The following is an 18,317-nucleotide window of genomic DNA, read 5'->3' as shown; positions in this document are numbered from 1 at the left end:
GGTTCCCCAAAAGGCAGTGAACTTCTTGGATCTGACTGCAAACTCCTCTTCAAGCACCAGAAACTGCAGCAAACCATGAGAGTGAGCTTCTGCTTCTGCAGGTTGTTGCCTAAAGTAGTTGAGTTAGAAGTGGCTCAGATGAGACCAATGCTTCTCTGAGCTGGGGAAATTTGTCACTGCGTGACACGACAGTGAGTTGACACCAGAGACAGAAATCAGGTAAAAAATTCACAGAGGCAAAGCAATTGGTAAGTAATTGTCTCTCTCAATCCCTACTTTTTTTTTTTTTCTTAAAACAAAGTACAATAAACAGACAAACAAACAAAATCTTCCCCATCCCACAACATAAAAAATATATTTTTTAAAGTTGTTACTAAAGTATATTTGTTCTTTTAAAATGTAGATTTAAAAAACAGAATACTTTCCCCAACAGGATTATTTTACAACTCAGTTTCCTGGCATAATATTTTCACTGCTTTTTATCCTAATTGCGTCTGCACAGAAGTCAATAAATATATAAATGATACTTATTTTGTATTCTAAATCATAAAAAAGCAATAGTTTAATGACAGAAATATTGCCCTATGTGGTAATGAAAGCTCTGAGATTTGATAATGAAGCATGCACGCAAGTTACAGTGAAATATGCACAAATACAGTGAAATGCACAAAACCTTACCTAATTATGTTTACTGTCTGATTTTTAAGGTGTAAAATCACTGTACTGTTAAAGACCCAGTTTATGCTTATTGTGTATTCCAAACTCCCACTAAAACTCTCAATAAAGGGGGAAGTGGATTAAGAAATAAACACAAGACCCAATAGACTTTTGCATTGGCTCTTTGGTGAGTTTTAGAATAATACTGAGCACACCAGTATTATATATCATGGAAGTTTAATAAAGTAAACAGAGATTTCATTTCTGTAAAATTGAAGGGTTGCTGCAGAAAAACACATTTTACCTAGTCTGAAAACATTACAGCATTTTTTTCTTCAGAAGTATATGAAATTTTTGCAAGTATCCAACTATGTAAATGTCTCCTGTTCCAGCATGATGGAATGATTTATATCATTCACCTCATTCTGGTGACTGTAGGAGAAGGATTTGCTATCCTATGTTATGATTTTCACCCAGGCTAATGAGGAAAAGAAAATAAGACAAAATTATCTGAGCAATAGAAAAAAAAGTGTTTCTCATTTTGTTATGGGTATATTTATATCATGCCCTTGTGTTGTATGCATACAGCAACATACATTAGGGTTGCTCATAGGAGTCTTACACCATCAGAAAAGTTCTGCATGGCAGAGCATAGGTATGACAAAGAGCAGAATAGCAGGGTAAAATTTAACATCTTCTGAGTTAGCTTTGGAAACTTCCAGGAGCAAACTAGTGAAAGGGACTTGCATGATGAGAGAGAAGGAGAAAGTAAAATGCGTTTCAGTGTCAAAGGCTAAATTGTAAAGCAAGTTTTTATTATAAACCAGAGGTTTAGATACGGAGAAAATCTTCAGGATAATACAGCGTGGTACAAATAGAGCAGATGGGAGGAGGGCAAGATGAGAGATGTTGAATGAGCATGGAGGAGAGTGTACAAAAGAGGTCAGAGAGTCTACTGGGGGTCCTTAAGAGAAGGAGGAATAGTTTTAATTTGATTTAAAAATACCACAAAAGCTAAGGAAAGTGACTGATAAGGTGCAGCTTCCAGATTAGCAAATACACCCCACTTGACATGCAGTGTACTTACTGGGAAGGTTTTAAGAGAGGATGAGCAACAGCCAAGATGAAAAGGACTTTAAGTCTGAAAGTTTTTAAGGAGACAGTTAAAGCAGACACTGGAAATGCAAGGATGAATTGCATTAAGGTTTCAAGGATGGGGATAGGCTTCATTACCGTAAAAATGATATGAAGGAAAAACATTTGTTAACTATGAAAACCTCGTAAGCTTTTCCTAATAATTGGGCCCTAGGAACAAAGTCAAGGTCTGAGATTCAGAGCCTTACCAAGATGTTCAGCAGAAAAAAATAACAGTACCCTGAGTCTGACTTACCTGGCTGAGATGCACAAAGAAGAGCAAAGCTCTGTGGGGAGGAGAAACAACAGAGTAGAATCATAGAATCACAGAAAGGTTAGAAAAGACCTCCAAGATCATCTGTCTAACCATCCCCCTACCACCAATGTCACCCATTAAACCATGTCCCTAAACACCAGGTCCAACCTTTCCTTGAACACCCCCAGGGGTGGTGACTCCACCACCTCCCTGGGCAACCCGTTCCAATGCCTGACCGCTTTTTCTGAGAATAAATTATTACAAGATAAAATTAATACATTTTTATTTCTGTAAGTTCTAGGCACTCAAAATAAGCAATCTAGACACTCTGGGCCTCGATTTAGATAGGTAGATCCCATATGCAGAGCAAGGAGAAAATGTTTTTTAAATTGAAGCAAGCGGATTGTGGAGTCACTAAGAGTTAGAGGACTGCAGAGCTGCATAAAACTATCCTAACAGGGAAGTTGTGCAGATGATCTGGGAGCCCAGCCTTCAAGACATTTTCATTTGAGTGCACCCTCAGCGAGTTTGCAGGTGACACCAAGCTGAGTGGTGCAGTTGATGCAACAGAAGGAAGGGATGCCATCCAGAGGGACCTGGGCAGGCTGGAGAAGTGGGCCCACATGAACTGCATGAGGTTCAACAAGTCCAAGTGCAAGGTGTTGCACCTGGGTCAGGGCAATCCCAGACATGAGCACAGACTGGGAGAAGAACTGATTGAGAGGAGCTCTGCAGAGGACTTGGGGCTTCTGGTGGACAAAAAGCTTGACATGAGCCAGCAGTGTGTGCTTGCAGCCCAGAAGGGCAACTGCATCCTGGGCTGCATCAACAGAAGAGTGGCCAGCAGGGGAGGGAGGTGATTGTCCCCCTCCCTTCTGCCCTCATGAGGCCCCACCTGGAGTGCTGCATCCAGGTCTGGGGCCCCCAGCACAAGAAGGATGTGGGGCTGTTGGAGCGGGTCCAGAGGAGGGCCACAAAGATGATCAATGGGCTGGAGCACCTCGGCTATGAATAAAGGTTGAGAGAGCTAGAGATGTTCAGGCTGGAGAAGAGAAGGCTCTGGAGGCACCTCACTGGGGCCTGTTATGGCCTGTTATGTTAAAGGAGTATTGTAAAAAAAAAAAAAAGAAAAAAAAAAAAAGGAGAAAGATTCTTTACTCAGGTAGATAATGATAGGACAAGGAGGAATGGTCTTAAACTAAAAGAGGATAGATTTAGACTAGACATTAGGAGGAAATTCTTCATTGTAAGTGTGGTGAGGCACTGGAGCAGGTTGCCCAGAGAGGCTGTGAATGCCCCATCCCTGGAGGTGTTCAGGGCCAGGCTGGATGAGGCCTTGGCCAACCTGACCTAGTGGGTGGCATCCCTGCCTATGGCAGGGTGGTTGGAGTTAGATCATCTTTAAGGTCCCTTCCAACCCAAGCTATTCTATGATTCTATGTTTCATTGCTTTAGGACTCACAGCTTGAACACTATCTTGAACCAGCATTAACATTTTTTTAAAGATCTGAGAAGGTGCCCTTCTCGTGTGTGATGGATGTTCTGCACTAGAGCTTGCAAGAAGCCAGACAAACTTGCCATGCTAGAGAACTTCTGTCTTGACTGAATGTGGCTTTTGATGGTTCTTTTTGCTTCTCTTTGAGTTTCATGCAGAATAGCTGGGACAGAGCAGAAATCTAGGTTTTCCCACAAGATTTTTAATTTGCCCAATCCATTTTACCACCACTCTCTAGTGTGCTAATTGCTAACAGTTTCTGCAGCCTCAGCAGCACTAGTAATTTGTATTATCTTTTGCCTTGCATGTTAAAGAGGGTATTTTCTGCACGTGTGTGGAGTAGGTGCTAATGAAAAAGGCACAGAGCTATCACAGCTGTTTCTTCATTCACCAACATCTGAGATGTTATGACAAAAGGATCTAGGAATTAGATAGCTATTTAGGAAAAATTTGAAGATGACTGGAGTAAAATGAAACATCTGCTGTATGTAGAAGCCAATAGCATTATACCAGAAGTAAAATCAGCTCCCTTTAAGCCAGATGTCTCTAAATTAGGAAGAGATCAATAAAGGACTTAAATATTGATGTGCTATATTGAGCTACTATAACTCCGTAATTTGAATTTTGTTCCTGACAAAGGAATCCAAAACACAGTTAGGTACACAGTCATAATAATCATTGTGTGAGAACTGTCTGGCATGTCAGGGTGATATCCAAACAGCTAAAGCACTGAGCAAGGTGTTGTGTAAAACTGGCTTTCTGGAAGGGTTGAGAAGGAGGGATGTGTTATAAAGTCTTGCCTTCTAGTGCTTTTACAGGTAGATAGCAAAAGAGTGGAGTTTTCAGAACTGTGAACATTGTGTTGTAGGCACAGCTTTTTTATTTTTATTTTGTGTATGGATTGGATACATACATTGGATACATATTGGATTTTGTGCTTAGGCAACATGCCAACAGATTTTGCAATACACAATTAAAATCTTCTTGAAAGTGAAATCTGGAGATAACAGGTGTTTCTTTTTTCCTTTAAGAAAAAAAATAAAAGGTGTATCATAGAAGATTAAGTCAAAATGGCAGGTACAAATTGGTGGTAACAAGGTAATTTATGAGATGTTAATTGGCATATGGTGTATTTAAAAAAAAAAAAAAAAAAAAAAAAGAGAGAGAGAGAGAGAAAGAATAGAAAGAATACCAGCTGTGAATGTTAATTTTGATAGCATACATGCAACACCTCATCATGTCACCATGATCTTGTACCAGCTACAGCTGGGTAACTCTAAAAGAGCACCTGCACTATGCAGCTCCAACGAGTCTGGGCAAATGAAAAACAGCCCATGCTGCCTGCACTCATTTTAAGTTCTCATCAGCTATTCACATTAGCAGAGATGAGTTGATAGAAAAAAAAATATATTATATTCTTTGTACAAGACCTTTTCTCTAACAAATTGGATGAACTAACAGGCAAGTCAATATTTATATGGCAGGAGTGGACACTAGTAAAAAGACTAATTTACTTGATGAAATCAGAATGATCATGTTGTGTCTACTGGTATAAGTGTTGCATAGTGCTAATTAAAAACGCACGTGCTTCAGGTTTTTGGGACATAAATCTTTGTTTTTGAGATAGGTTGGTCACTTCCTTGATTAAAGTGATCAAACACCGCCTTTAGTCTGTCTTTGACAGTTTAATCGATAACACATGAATCAGCATTTTTGGGCAACACATTGTAATGAAGCTAGAATAATATCAGCAGTTCATTATCCTTAAAAGTCTTTTTAAAGAGGAATTAAAGAATATGTAATAAAAAAGAGACACATTGTTAGAAGTGGGAACTTCTGGGAAGCAGAGCTATACATTGCTTTTTACCTTGAATCTCATGTTTCCAATAAGCTAACATATGTATTATCAAGAGGGAAAAGATGATAAAATATCAGCAAGATTTTTTTATTTTTATTTTTTTATTTTTTTATTTTTTAATATTGAATGACAGCCTCTGTTATAGATATACACAAAAGTATTAGAAGTGCTTTCTCATCATTAGGGTTTTCAACTAAAGTGAGCCAGTAAAAAAGAATATGGCTTATTAAAATCTGTACATTAGAAAATGGTGTACATTTTATATGCACATGTGCACTGTCTGCTTATATTGTTGCAGAGATTAGTACACCATATTCTAGGGCTTGTTATCCATGGACCAGATGGCACTATGACTTGTACCAGGTGAGGAGCCAATTCAGTATCCTTTTAAATGAAGCAATCAATGTAATATTGAAATGCCTCGTTTGGAAGTGTTTGTCCTCAAAATTCAACAAAAGAGCTATGGCACCGAGTGCAGATAGTTCTGATTGTCTGTTTGTATTGAAAAAGGTGAGTGTATGTTGTGTAGCAGCAGATATACCCCACTTCCTGCTTGTGCAGGTATTATCAGGGCTGCTAAAACTTCCTTGCACACAGAGTTTATATAGATTATAAAGGCTACTGTGGACTAAAAATCAACTAACAGGACTTGAAAAACATGAGCCTTATACAAATATTTAATGTTCCAACATGAAGAGGAATGAAGCAATGATGAGGGAGATGTAAGGATTATTGGCTTTACACATGGCAAAGAGCATCCAAGGACAGTCTAGTTCAAACCAGCCATATGAAGAACTGGCACTGAGACATGTTGTCTTTCCCTCTTCCTTCCCTCATTCTCTCTCTCCCCCCCCCCCCCCCCCCCCCCCCGGTAAGCTTTATTGGTCTATTTATTGTTTTAATTAATAAAATAATTAGAAATTGACTGTCAATTGGTCATTCTGATTCTGATTTTTACTATCAAAGAATGTACAGGTAAGATGCTTGATTCTTATCTTCACCAAAAGTGACAATCAGACTCTTTCACTTAGCCCCTTATAACCAGTTGACATGGACTTATTTTAAAACATGTTACTGTTAATTCGTCATATGCAAGAGGGAATAAACGGCAATATAGAGGTGATTTCATATTGAAAGATTACAATGAAAGTATCATACAGAGGATGTCTTTTCTAGCTGTATCTAAAAAGGGAGATTGTTTATGTCTGTCACCAGACAGTGATTAGTGCATCACCTTTAAAGTTATTCATCAAGAAGCTCTACATAAATAATAATTCATAATTCATCTAATTGAAACTTGCATTGTAGACATGCTCAGGGTCTGGAGCAGAAGTAGTATTGATATATGGGTTTCTTGACCTGAAGACCTGAGATGAGGTTCAGAAGATCTGGCAGGGACCCAGGGAAATTCACTAAAGGAGGCTGAGGCTTGGAGGGGTGTATCCATAAAGTAGTGGTGAATTAAAATACAACTTAAAAGGGACATTGTACGACAAACTATATACAAGAAAGAACTGCAGGACTGCAGTCTGCATGTAGATTATGAAGGCTATAGTATCTTCTTAGAAACTCCCTGTTTGTGTTTTGTTTTTTGTTTGTTTGTTGTAGTGTTTTTTTTCCTTTTCACCCTCTTACTTCCTAATATATTTAATATGCTAGATAGTCATCTTACTGTATCCTTCATAAGGGCTAGAGGAATTGCAATGTGCCAAATGCAGTAGTACATTCATAAGAAGATGTAATTTTAAAAGGACTCCCCATGAGTCATCTGATTCTGCTGGGGCAAGTTCAGCAGATACCTTGTGATAAGAATTTCTCTAACTTGTTTGATCTCAAACTCAGTTTGAGGTTAGACATGGGATGGACTTCTTGGCTAAATGGAAACTGCATGATATTTCCTGAAAATTCATTAGATTGCTTTGGGGTGCATAACTAGTTGGTCTTGTAGCAGAGCTACTGCTATAGAGGCAAAGTTGCATTAAATGGCCAATGTGATTTGCACATTGCAGTAGAACTGCAGCAGTTCAGTATTCCTACTGCTCAAAATGGTTTACAGTTTTGTTTCAGACTTTGGTTTCTGATCTAAGATCACATTGCCTTTAGCAGCCAGTTTTGCGTTGGCACAAGTGGACTCATCCATGTTCTGTTAAAAACAAGTAAGCGAAAATCTGGAAATGCTCAACGTTTTTAACAGGAAGCAAGAAACTAGGCGAGAATTAATGTGATTTCTGCAAAATAGAACAAAACAATCATTCCTTCTAACTTCTGATGCAAATTTAACCTCAAGCTTTAAGACATCTATTTTGAATACCATTTAAAACATTTGCTTTAAAATTAACACTGTAAACATCTTAATGGTCTCATCTAGACACAAAAGCGGCACAGGTTCAAATACAAAATTTCTTAGCAGGGTGCATTCTTGTAAACAAATGAGTGTGTAAAGTTTTAGGATTTATTTGGTAACATTTTAAGAAATAAGTGCTTTCTTATTCTCACCTAACAATTTTTGTATTTTACATGTTATAACAAACACACCAATAATTTTTATATATGTGTGTGTAGTATCTTTTTCATGGACTAATTTATTTAATTTGTATGTGATTCAGACGCTGTGAAAGAACAGCTTTTAAATGGTAATTTTGGGATAAATTAATATGCTTAATAGCAAAAGAGCATAAAAAAGAATGTGTTATCACTGTCCATTGAGAATTGTTAACGTTTTTGTATGGACCATGTTACTAGCTTTGTTTCTAAATTACAGTCCACTGACAACTGAAACCATCCTTTGCTTCCACTGTTACAGCCTAATCAAATAGCACTAATCTTGTCAGCACTCTGCAGAGGGAAATATCATCCAGAGCAAGCTGGGAGGGAGATGAGGCAGGAGGAAACCACAGAGCTCAGGGAAATGAATTCTGTAATAATGGCTGCTGAAGCTGCTGTCCCATTAGAGTACCATTTTATATAATATTTCCAGAATTGTCCCTTTACCAAGAGGGATCAAGCACAATTTGTTGTCTGTGTGCTAATTCTGGGGATGGTATGCAGCTAAGCATCCACTGGGTTCTGGGCATGAAGTTGAATGTATAAAATCATCAGTGCTCACCAGGGTTTAAATTACAGTGGAAAAGACCAGCAGCCTGTCTCTCCCTGTGGATAGTTTTCAGTCAAGGCTCAGTCTGAAGAATAATATGACCCTCAAAGGCTCTCTGGTGTGTGGAATAGCTTGCTCCTAAATGTCATCCCTCACCAGCCAGGGCCAGCAGGCTTAGAAAAGGGCACTCTGAGCCCATGGCTTGTCATCCAGCCCAGGCCTTTTTGAAAATAAGGAGGAGGAATATGCAAGTTTAAAAAGTGCCTTCTCCTTGATGAACATCTCATCTTCTGCATCATAAATTGTACCCATGAGAAATGTCCCCTCCACGTTTCCTTCCGATGCAGTTCAGTGTACCTGCAGTGGTGCTGCCCTACTCCTGGCTTGATCAATATGCAGGGTAAGACCTCATGGGCCTCTCAGCTGCTGTTCCTACTCCCTCTCATAAAGGTAATTTCCCTAGCCACTGCATCTCTTTAAGTGAGATTTCTTGTCTTCCAGCACAAATTCTTTGTCTTCAGGGAACAATTTTTTTTTCTCTTGCTTGACAAACTTGTACAACAGGCAGGCTGTAGTCAGGGGAACATGCCTGCTGCTGGACAGCAGCGAAGGCCAAAACTTTGGCTTCCAAAAAAAGCACCGATGAAGGGCAACATGTCTTTTGTGTTTTACAGATATTCTCACTTGTTATTTTTTCCCATTAACTACAAAGGATGGAAATGCTGACATAGCCTTACATAACTACTAATTTAAATGTGTAGGTAAAATGGGTTCTACCTGAAATGTTTGCCTAAGGGATTTATGCCTGTGTGGATGGGAACACAGGTTTCTCTTCACCTGTCAGGAGATCTGTGGCACAGAACAATGGCCTTGTGATGAACGAACAGTCACTTCTGTTGAAAATTTTATATAGCAAGATTCACTGATAGTATATAAGAATTTTAACTCTTGGGGAAAAAAAGATAAATTCTGTAGCAGACTTATTTTTGCTGAAATAATGTGCACTCATGAGCTCTTAATGTGCTAAGAAAAATTGACATGTTTGTATCTGACAATAGATTTTAAAAAGAGACGAAGAGACAATAATAAGTGGAAAATAACATGTGTTTACTTGTGAAAGGTATAAGAAAGTCAATATTGGTCATGCTGCCAAACCAACTTCTTGAAGTATTGAAGGCTGCCAGAGCTCTCATGTCGGAACAATAGTAGACTACTCAAATTTTTTTCTCAGACGTTGAAGGGAAATCAAAAACATTCCTTCTGCAGACAGCTTTTTGGTTCTATGTCACTAAAAACTTCATTCTAATACTTCATCTTCAAAAGTGCACTTTCCTCTCTACTTCCACTGCCAGCTCTTGCTCTCTTGCTCTCCAGCTTGCTTTTTTGTCAATACTGTTGCCGTAGTTCTTCCCTCTGCCCTGGGGGAGTTTGTGGGAGGAAAAAAAAAAAAAAAAAAAAAGGCTTGCAGAGGAAAAAGAGGAAAGAAAGAAACAGTTATGAGAAAACATGAGAGAGATGAGCAAATGAGTGAAAGAACAAGCAAAAAGCAGAGAGACAAGTTTTGGGGAAAGGAACTGGAGAGGTGAACTACTTAGTGTTAACAAGAGGAAAGTTTCAACCCAGCTTTGAACGCTTCCAGGAATGGGGCATCCACAGCTTCTATGGGTAACCTGTTCCAGTGCCTCATCACACTCATTGTGAAGAATTTCTTCTTAATATCTAAATGAACCTACCTTTTTTTTTTTTTTTTTACCTTAAAACCTTTACACCTCGTCCTGTCACTACACCCCCTGACAAAGAGTCCCTCCCCAGCTTTCCTGTAGGCCCCGTTTAGGTACTGGGAGGCTGCTGTAAGGTCTCCCCAGAACCTTATCTTCTCCAGGCTGACTAACCCCAACCCCTGCAGCCCATCAACCCCAACTCTCTCAGCTTTTGGTACACAGGAATAAGACATTCAGTAGGCTATTTCTCTGGCTCCACATCTAGAGAGTGTGTATGTATGAGCAGAGATTCCTGAACAATTTGATCAAGCCTCTAACCTACCAGTTTCTTAGCAATAGCTGTATGAGAGAGAAATACCTTTAAAGGGTGCAGGAACTACATAATGTGACTGTAAAAAGTGACTCAGACTTAAACCCTTGCATTTTGTTATTCATCTGTACCTAGAAAAGATCAGCAACTAGTCATCACTGGTGTAAATAATGTCAGCAATGCCTGTTCTGGTAACAGAGCACACATGCAATTGCTTCCTTCACAGCCAGCCAACACTCCAAAGTCGATGCAGGACCCTGCTTTATACCAGTGCAAGTCTGTGCAGTCAATTTCCTTTTCAGAAGTCCTTCACACTCACAGCTGCCATCTCCTTTCCAGGCACGTTGTCCTGAGCTCTGGCCTTGAAGCGTTAACCTCACGTGGTGCAGCACAATTGAGCACATCTGTTAATACCTCCATGCCAGAGGAGAATGACTAAGTGGTGCGGGAAGGGAAGGTGTTCAGCTCAAGGTTGTCTAATCCTGCCATTATGTAAAGTTTCATTGCAAAATGATATTTTGACTCACGTAAAACTATTCAGATCAACAAAAAGCCAGCAGTCTACTCAAAAGAAATACTGAAGTAGATCAAATGCAGCCTACTTCAGCTCTTCTCTGCAGTCTCTGAGAGCTGAAATGTGAATCTTAGACTGCAAATACATTCAGAGAAAATCAGTACAGCACTAAAATAGTTCTTCCCAAATGTTTTTGAGTAACCAATGTTAATGAACTAGCAGGGAGGCTGCATACCTGTAAAATGTCAGGGATGGTTAAACACTCAGGAAATTCCTTTCTAGTATATTGCAACCGAAGGATGAGTGTTAAAGCAGCACGATTAATCTAATAAGTGATACTGTAACCACACCAAGTTTATCTCTGCATAAAAGTTCCAAAATTGCTTTGATTTTTTAACTAAAACTGCAGAAATTCATAGTGGCAGTGTTTTTCACCTTCCCGTTGCAGCTGTTTGAGGAAGAGCTGCTTTAAAGAGACAATCTGTAGCCTTGAACAAACCATAGCACAGTGTTCTTGTGGCTTCTGTCATGCTTTAAACCCTGCTTATACAGCTAGTTAACGTTGAGCACATAAAAAGTCCTCTTTCCTTGAAGTGGTTGCTAATTAAGAGAGGGGGGCCTAAATCATCCTGTCTCTATATAGTGCTTTTGAGCTTGACACTCTTTATCTTTCTAATTAGGAGTGAATATTTCAATGAAGTATTGATATTCTGGGTGTAGTTATTAACTCATAGGGGGCAAAGGGTTAAAAGCATCAGATTGACTGCTCTGGTGTGCTGAGGAGCTGAAGTACACATTGTTGGTGGTGCTCAAAAAACAAAATAAGAGATGGGCACTGACTATTAGTAAATACTATTAAAAACTAGCAAAATATTTTATTGAAGTTGTCAGTAATGGGAAACAAGGTAAATCATTCACTGTCTTCTATCTGAGTGTCTTGGTTATTATATTAATACAGCATAAAAATAAGTTGTTAGAGGAAAGCTTTTCCCTGCACATCCTGAGACTCGTGTTCATGACAACACATGCACACACACACAGAGGACAGGGCATAGTAATTCTTTCTGTATGGCGTCTTTCTGAATACTTCAAAATTATTACAGAATCAAAGAATGGTTGTGGTTGGCAGGGCCCTCTGTAGGCCCTCTGCTCTAACTCCTGCTCAAGCAGGAACACCCAGAGAAGGCTGCCCAGGACCATGCCCAGGTGGTTTTTGAAGATCACCAAGGAGGGAGGCTCCACAACCCATCAGTCCTGTCATCTTTGTTCATTCTCTCACTTACCAATATAATTCCTCCTCTCATGCTCAGTCTAACAGTGGGACTTTTTGTGCAACTTGGCCGTAAACAGGTTTTGAAATGTCAAAAGCTGAATGTGTCCAAGGCATTTTTAATGACAAAGATAGAAACTATTTGCAATTCTTCATTAAGGCCTTTACTACTGCCCACAGAAGCAGTGGATGAAACCACAGTTATGATAAATGTGCTTCTTCATTGCTTTCAGAAATACTGGAACTTGAAGCAGTAACCCCTTAAACCAGAGAATTGTTTAGGTGATGACATTAAAGTTCCTTTTTTTTTTCTTTTTTTCACTTCTATATTCCACATTCAACCTCTTGACTGATACGCTCAGAATATTCTGGTTTGTTTGTGGCCTTTTTTTATTCTTCTTGGGATGGTTTCAATTTCTGCATGCTATGCCTAAGGAGAAATTTATCCTTTCAGCTAGTTTGGGCATCTCTGGAATCACACAAACGAAATCTAGAATGGACCTGGGAGTGAGAGTGGAGTTATCCAGTCTATTCCACAGCCCAAAGGAGGCCCTTTCTTATTCCTGATCTTAAAAGGGGGACAGCACCAACTAATGACATTATCTGCTCCAATGTTTTGGTCTCCTTAGCAATTTAAAGTTCATCCTAATACTTAACTCCAACTGTTATTGCTACCCATTAAGCCAGTACTTCTTGTCTGGCCATCATAGACAGAAGAATCAAATTGTTCTTTTGTACTTTGCATAACCTTCAAAAACTGCCCCACCTTGGTATTCTTGCAGTAATACATCCTTCAGACCTTCCCATGTATTTTCTTTACCAGTTGTATATTCAAGCAGGTGATTTTTTCACCTAAATAGATTATTGCTATGGAATTTTATCATTTTTTTCCAGCTCCCCCCCCACCCTTTTTTTATCAGTTGGCCAATATCACTCATGGGTTTTGTTTGTTTGTTTGTGTGTTACCTCCTTCCAAATATCAGAACTTTTGGATATTATCCTCTGTTTCTCTGTAGACCTCACAGGAATTTATAGTGAGAAATTAGAAACCAGGAACAGATCTAAGTGGAAAAAGATGAAGAGGATGACAAGACAAGCTCTCTTACATATTAATGTATTGAAGCGACTGCTTGTCTGCAGTTCTCTTGTAAAACTGTGCAGCAACAGAACAGAAATCCAGAAAAAGATTGGAACAGTCTGTAGTACATATTATGTACTGTAATAATTGTACAATAATTGATCTGGCTTAATTACTTCTTAGAATTAAATTTTTTAAACAGCCGCAGCTGGGCTGTTCTTGTGGGGAAGGAATTGTGATGGTTGGGTGGATATTACTTGGTTGATCCTGCAAGGCCCTTTCATTACCTGAGCAACAGTTCCAGATATCCTGTGTGAGCGTTGCAAAAAGTACAAGACTGGGACGGGGACCTTTGCCTTTACATTTCCTTGCAAAATTATCTTTATCCTGACCCATGGGTCCCCATCCAATATGTGGCTAGATTCCTTGTCTCTTTTCTTTCCCTTGACCAGCCTCTGTGTCTGCTCTTATGAAGTTCAGTTTCTGTGTCCTTTCTTGAAGTCATTGCAGTGATGCTAGGTATCACTGTCTTGCTCATAATAAAATGCCTTTCAATAATAGGTGCTCTCCTGGTTTAAAAGGCTCATCTCTACATTCCTCAAAAGCCTTTTCAGATTTCACTAGGTTAATAAAGGATAAAACTGTTTTCAGTGAGCTTTGTGTACACTGTTCAGTGAAGTGCTGCATTGCTTGCTCATCTCCTTAAAGAGAGAATTTCTATTGATTTTAAACATATAAAGCTGTGGGTAACCCTGAGATAAATTAACAGATGACACAGTATTAAAGCATTTAATCAACCTCCAAAGCTATTTAGGGTGCTATGTTATAAAGTGATTTCTGTTATTCTGTAGCAAGTCTTATAAGAAGAAGGAAAAAAATAATGAATGCCATTTGCATGTGACATCAAAATGCCAGGGTGAACAAGGTGTTTCAATCTGTTCAATTGTGACTTGATCGTTCAATACCCACAATGTTTATTGCACCCATGTTTGACAGTCTGGACCCAGGTCAGATTTATAGGTTGGCATTCCCCTCAGAGAGCAGAAGACTGACATCTGTTAATCCTGGGTCAACTTTTCTCAATGATATGTTTGTCCTTTCACAAGACTGACTTGATTGTTGATTTGAGTTGGACTTCTCTTCCATCAAGCTCATTGTCTTCTCTGTTATTCTTTCCACAACAGCTGAATTCCTTTTCTGTTTTGAGAAAGTGTTTAAGAACTGATTTTTTTTAGGCTGTGCTGACTTCATTCTGCTTCAGAGAAGAAGGGAACCTGGATGATCAGGCAAATGAATTAGCTTGTGTTACTGGGTAATGATCTTTGTCTAACTCAGAACAGAATGTGAGGTTGTTCTTCAGTGCACTGAAGCTGTTCCTTCAGCCCCCATGCCTGAGGGGCGGTTGTGTGCATCAGCCTGATCTGCTGAGCCAGCCTTTTCTCAAGTTTGTCCTCAGAAAGACTGTATTTTCTGGCAGAAGTTTTGCTGGCATGTGCACAGGAATGGGGAGGTGTTTTCTTGACCTGAAAGACTTCAGTGTAGCTTGAAAGCCACATCTATAAGGAGAGAATTTCCCCTCAGCTAACAACAGATGCAGTCCTCTATAGCCCTTCCACATTCTGCTTGGGAAATTGAACTCTCTGTGTGTAATGAGGAAATGAGATGTTTTACTTATTTGCTTCCAAGTTGTCACCTCTGTGAATGTTAAATTAGTCCACAAATTCCTTCTTTGTATTTTAAATAGGGAAAAACAAACAAACAAACAAGAAGAAAAAAATAAAAATAAAACTGATGTCAGACCTGTAGTTCTCTATGTTCTCCTTACAGTCCTTCCTGTAGGATGGGCATCATGAAGTTGTGGATGCCCCATCATGGAAGTATTCAAGGCCAGGTTGAATGGGGCTTTGAGCAACCTGATCTCACTGAAGTTGTTTGCCTACGGCAGGGGAGTTGAAATTACATGATCTTTAAGGTCCCTTCCAACCCAAACCATTCTGCAGTTCTATGATTTGTTAGTCTCCAGTCAACTGGGACCCCAGAAGAGTATGGTTAGGACAACTTTCCCACTTGAGATATGAACTCAGTTCTGGATGGATAGAAGTAGATCACTTGTTTCTAAATTGGTAACTCCTAACTGATACTTGGCCTTGTATATTCCTGCTCTCTGTTTATTTTTTACCACTACATGTTCCTTGTCCAGTGTGAAGTCTTAGTAATTTCCTTTTGATGATGATGGGGCTAATGTCCAGACTGTTCAGAGCTCTGGTGCACAGCATAACTAAAGAGTTGTGGGAACAGAGATGAACCTGTCTATGAATGTCTTTCATGTCTGTTAAAAATGGAGGTATCAGACCTTGCAGAGTCCCTTTCTCAAAGGATGTCAGACAGATGTTACAGAGGGGAATTAAGCTGGGAGGTCCCTTTCATCTACAGCAGAAAAAAAGTTGACTGAAGAAGTCAGTAAGATTTATTTATTTGTTTGTTTGTTCTATGAGAAAAAAAATACATGTCAGCAGTGGGAAAGGAAGAAAGTTTTAAAGTCCATTCTCATGAAGGTTTTCTGTCTTTCCTAATGTCCCATCATCAGTAGTATCCATGCTGTTTTTTCCTGTCTCCTGAAGATCCTCAGCAGAGTTGCCAGTGAGAGTTTTTGAATGGCAGCCTTGAGTCTTCCTGCTTAGAGCATTTCTTTTTGGGTGTGTTTTGAAATGTTTCTGTTAGAGCTGCAGCTGATAGAAAATTCTCTATAGCTGAACTATGTTTGCATTCTGGTTACGTTCTCTAAAATTTCATTCTCACAGGACAAGGTAAAAATTACCACTAGAGATTCACAGGACTTTTTAATGTCTGAAAAGCACATCTGCCTCTTGGTTTTGTTGGTTTTCTTGCAAGGACTTGTGTCACCTGTTAATTTGGTAATTTAGGGTATTGTGTCTCTTCAACAGCAGTGCATATCTCTTCAGCTTTCTCCAAATCATTGCCACTAGGAATACTATCTACTTCTTCCTGATGTGTTTCATAGTCACTGACTAATATCCGGTCTGTAGCGATGCCTCACCTCATTTTCATTTAAGTTAGCCATGGAGTTACCTTGGGTATAAATGGGCACATGAGAACATCTCAGTATACTGTGAAGATTCGTGCAGTCCATCTACATCCCCACCTCCTGCTTCAGTCTGAGGCCCTGGTTAACTCAGCTCAGAACTGAGTGTCTGAACTGTCCCTTGACTGAGCTCTACCAAAAAGACAATTTTGTCTAATTTGGAGAAAAAAAAAAAAAGAAAAAAAAAAGCTAGTTTAACCTGCCTCTATTAATATTCATTTTTTCCTTCCTGTCTTTCTTCTTCAGCACAAGTCTATCAGGCTTCTTTTTTAGCCCTGGTGCACACCACTGTAGGGTTTAGCTGAGCTGAAGGTGGGGACATTTTTTGTTACAAGATGATGTGTTAGCAGCTGCAGGAAGCTGCTGTTCTGATATCAGCCCACAGAGATGTTCCATCTTAGAGCAAGATCTCTGCAAATCTTTGGCTCATCTCCACATCCTTAAAAAAAAAATAGTGGGGTGGGGGGGGAGGAAGAAGGCAAGGGGATCTCAAATGATATTTTGAGGACACTACTGTAAGCAAATCAAGAAGCTGCCCTGCAGAATCCTTGTCCTCATTCGACCTTCCACAGGGGAAGAAAGTACGGTTCAGGTTGGAAAGTGAGTAGTACTGAATGAAAGGTTAGATAAAAGCTGTAGAGATAAACTAGGTGTGTAAACACTGAGGATACAATTATTGACACAAACTGACACAAATGCACCTCCCAAGAAATTGTCCTTGCCCTGCCTTCCCTGTCCAATATTTCAGACCTTACCCTTGCTAATCATCCATGACTATCTAATCAGAAACTATCATCATAGTAAAGTCATCTTGCAGCTCACATTAGCTGAAGCACACTATTAATTTCATTGTAGCAAAAAATGAGCAACTACAGTTGTGAGGACATATCTTAGACTACATTTCATTGCATTTTTACTGAGTAAAAACAAAAACAGTTCTGTAATTTGCGCTGGTGACAACAGCACAAGCCAGAAGGCAACAAACCCGAACCAACTGCAGAATTACCCTGGGCTGGTTCACTCAGGGGGCTAGAGAATACCTAAATAAAGTTAAAAATAAGCATCTAATTTTATTTTCTGTCTTTCATATTATCTTTTCAAGAGGTTTGCAGATGTTGAAGATGTATCTTTTTGAATTCTGATTTATACCCACCTTTGCTGCTTTTGTAATACACCTAACTTCCCCAACCATGTTGATTACTTTTAACCACAGACCAAACAGCTAAAGCACAGTTCTCGTTTCCTTTTTCTTGGCAGTATTTTATCCTCGTTTTCTTGGATGAAACTAGCTTGATTCAATATAGCAACTGCAGCCAACAGTCTATCTCAGAACAGTCCAGCTTTGCACTGATAATGGAGTTACACAGTTTTTGTTGCACTTACAGCTTTTAAAACCTTTCTATGAGAATGGAATTGACAAAATATCTCTACATTAAAAAATAAAGCTCCAAAACCCTTTTGCTTGGAAGAGGTAGACTGGACATGATGATAATTAAAGGATTTCCTGGGAATTTCAGAAAAAGGCTGCAAGTCCTGAACAGTATACTGTCACTTTAAACACAGATGACTCAAATTTAGCTAATCAGATCACAAAATATAGGGGGAGAATACTCCCACCTAATATGGGGCACTAAGGCATACTTTTTTGAGGTCTATTTATATTTGCTGTGTAGGAGACTGTTAACATGGTGACAACTAAGAAGTCCACAACTATTCAATAATTTTATTTTTCACCCTGTTATTCATGTATCTCTAGCACAGCAGCACTGACATGCAATATTTGGCGTGTTTGCTCTTTGGAAATTACTGTGAAAATCTGAGTTGTAA

The sequence above is a fragment of the Aythya marila genome, assembly GCF_965140915.1.
Source record: "Aythya marila genome assembly, chromosome: 3".
NCBI lineage: Eukaryota > Metazoa > Chordata > Aves > Anseriformes > Anatidae > Aythya > Aythya marila.
This window is presented reverse-complemented; position numbering follows the sequence as displayed.